Here is a 2,761-nt window from a genome sequence, read left to right as displayed (position 1 = left end):
GTTAGACGGGGTGGGACAGGGACCCTGCCACTGTCCAGATCTACACAGAGCCACAGACCAAGTAATGGGCACCTACCCCTGGGAAGAATTAGGGGCAAACGTTTCTAGTTACCCCTCTGGGAGTGAGTCTCAGTGCGAGAGAAGGACAGGGTGAAGCTGAGGCCTGCCCCAAGATAACCTCCCCTATCGCGTCCCTAGAAGCCAGTAGCAGCACAGGCCTGTGGCCTCCAGGTGGCACCCAGGGGAGGGAGGGCTCTGGTCAGCACACACAGCCACGTTCTCCTTCAGCTCCCTTCCGAACGCTCCATGCCTTGGCCCCAAGTGAGGCTTTGCAAAGGTCTAAGCTAGAGTGTGGGCTTCCCAGGTGGCGCTCGTGGTAAAGAACCCTCCTATCAATGCAGGGGATGTAAGAGACTTGGGTTCAATCCCCGGGTTGGGAGGATCCCCTGGAGGAGGGCACCGCAACCCACTCTAGTATTCTTGCCTGGGGATTCTCTCAGACCGAGGAGCCTGGCCGGCTACAGTCCATGGGGTCACACAGAATCACACACGACTGAAGTGATTTGTCACACACACACGCAACCTAGAGTGTGGATTAAGGAAGCTGGGAAGACAGGACAGAGAAAGGAGGAAGGGTTTGATGAGCAGACCACGTGGTCTCCTCACTCACTAGTGTCCCAGACAGATCTAACCTGAACTGGGGTAGAAGGGGCCCCGGCTCTGACTGAGTTCAAACATGGTTCAGACTGGAGGCTGGAATGAGACTTTCTGACAACAGAAAGTTTTTGAAACATTTTGGAATCTCAAAAAAATGTCATTATTGTACTGAATAACCGGTAAGGAAAGAAGGGTTGACATAACACAATTGTGGGGCAGTCATTGGAAAAGGGGAAACTATTTTATGTTTATGCCCCCAATGAGTTAATATTTCTCATAAAACTTCAAAGCATAGAGCTGGATTTTTGCATAGTTTTATAATCTGATAATATGTCTCCTTGACATTTATTTATTTGGCTGCACCAGGTCTTAGATTTGGCGCATGGGACCTTTGATCTTCATTGCAGCATGCTGGATCTTTAGTTGCAGCATGTGAACTCTTGAGTTGTGGCTTGCGGGATATAGTTCCCTGACCAGTAATGGAACCCAGGTCCCCTGCATTAGAAGTGTGGAGTTCTAGTCACTGTACCGCTAGGGAAAGTGAAGTCGCTCAGTCGTGTCTGACTCTTTGTGACCCCATGGACTGTAGCCTACCAGGCTCCTCTGACCATGGGATTTTCCAGGCAAAAATACTGGAATGGGTTGCCATTTCCTTCTCCAGGGGATCTTCCCGACCCAGGGATCAAACCCCAGTCTCCTGCATTGCAGGCAGACGCTTTACCCTCTGAGCCACCAGGGAAGCTAGGGAAGGCCCTGACAATTTGTCTTTCAAATGAAGAGCTTATTTTCTTTGTAGTGAATATAGATATATTTGGATTTTTTTTCTGTCATCTTATTTTGTGATCTTTATTTTACTGTAACTTTGCTTCTTCCCCCCTTTCTCTACCTTCTGTTAAATTAATCAGATTTTCTTTAGTCACCTCTTCTCTCTCTGCTATGAGCCATTCTACCTCTTTCCTTTAGCAGCTATTATGAACATAATAAATATGTATGTTTGACTTAGTCTAAATGTAGTCTCTCTCTCTGCCCTTCTAGTGAGATCACCAGGGCTTTCATTGAAGTTATGCTCCATCCTTCTTAAATGTTGTCTGCTGTTATAGTTCCATTTGTTTTGTATCTCCTAGACTTGTCTTTATTATTGTCTTATAAAGTCAATGCATATTGAGATCTACCCATGATTACTAAATTTATTTTGCTCATCAGCTTTCTTGTGTCCTTCTTACTGCATTCAAGTTTCCTCTTCTCAAAGTATAGTCCTCAGTAGTTTTTCAGTGAGGTTTTATAAATGGTATATTTCCAATTTTTATCTTCTGAAAATGTCTTTATTTGGCTTTGCTTGTGTGTGATAAATTGATCACGGTGTGAAATCTAGGTTGACAGTTATTTCCCCTCACCACTCTTGTAGGTGTTTGTCCATTGTCTTCTGACCTCCTCTTCTATCACAGAAGAGCCTATTGTCAATCTAATAGTTCTTTCTTTGATGTCAATCTGCCTTTTTCTCTGGCTGCTTTTAGGATTTCTGCTTTGCTTTTGGTGCTCTAATTTCACCACAAAGTTTATACATGTGGATTTACATTTGTGTCTCTTAGATTTGAGGATTTATGTCTTTCATTAATTCTTGAAGAAAGTTAGTTATTCTTTCAAAAATATTTATTTTCTTCTAATTTCCTAATTATCTCTTTCTGGATGAGAAAATCTGATCTGATAGATGTATGGTAGGTGTTCCTAGTCTGTGTTCTCAACATACGCTGTGTTTCCGTCCATCATTATATCTGTCTTTCATTCTGGGTACTTTCTTCGTCTATCTTTCATTTAAGTAATTCTTCCCATCTGTTTCTAGATGTGCTGCTTAACCTTAACAAGTCCATTGATTTTTCAGTTTTCAGTGGCTCTATTTTCTTCTCTGCATATCTGAGGTTATTGATATTTCTCCCGGCAATCTTGATTCCAGCTTGTGCTTCTTCCAGCCCAGCATTTCTCATGATTACTCTGCATATAAGTTAAATAAACAGGGTGACAACATACAGCCTTGACGTACTCCTTTTCCTATTTGGAACCAGTCTGTTATTCCATGTCCAGTCCTAACTGTTGCTTCCTGACCTGC

This window comes from Bison bison, unplaced genomic scaffold (genome assembly GCF_000754665.1).
Source record: "Bison bison bison isolate TAMUID 2011002044 unplaced genomic scaffold, Bison_UMD1.0 scf7180017864191, whole genome shotgun sequence".
NCBI classification, from domain to species: Eukaryota; Metazoa; Chordata; class Mammalia; order Artiodactyla; family Bovidae; genus Bison; species Bison bison.
This window is presented reverse-complemented; position numbering follows the sequence as displayed.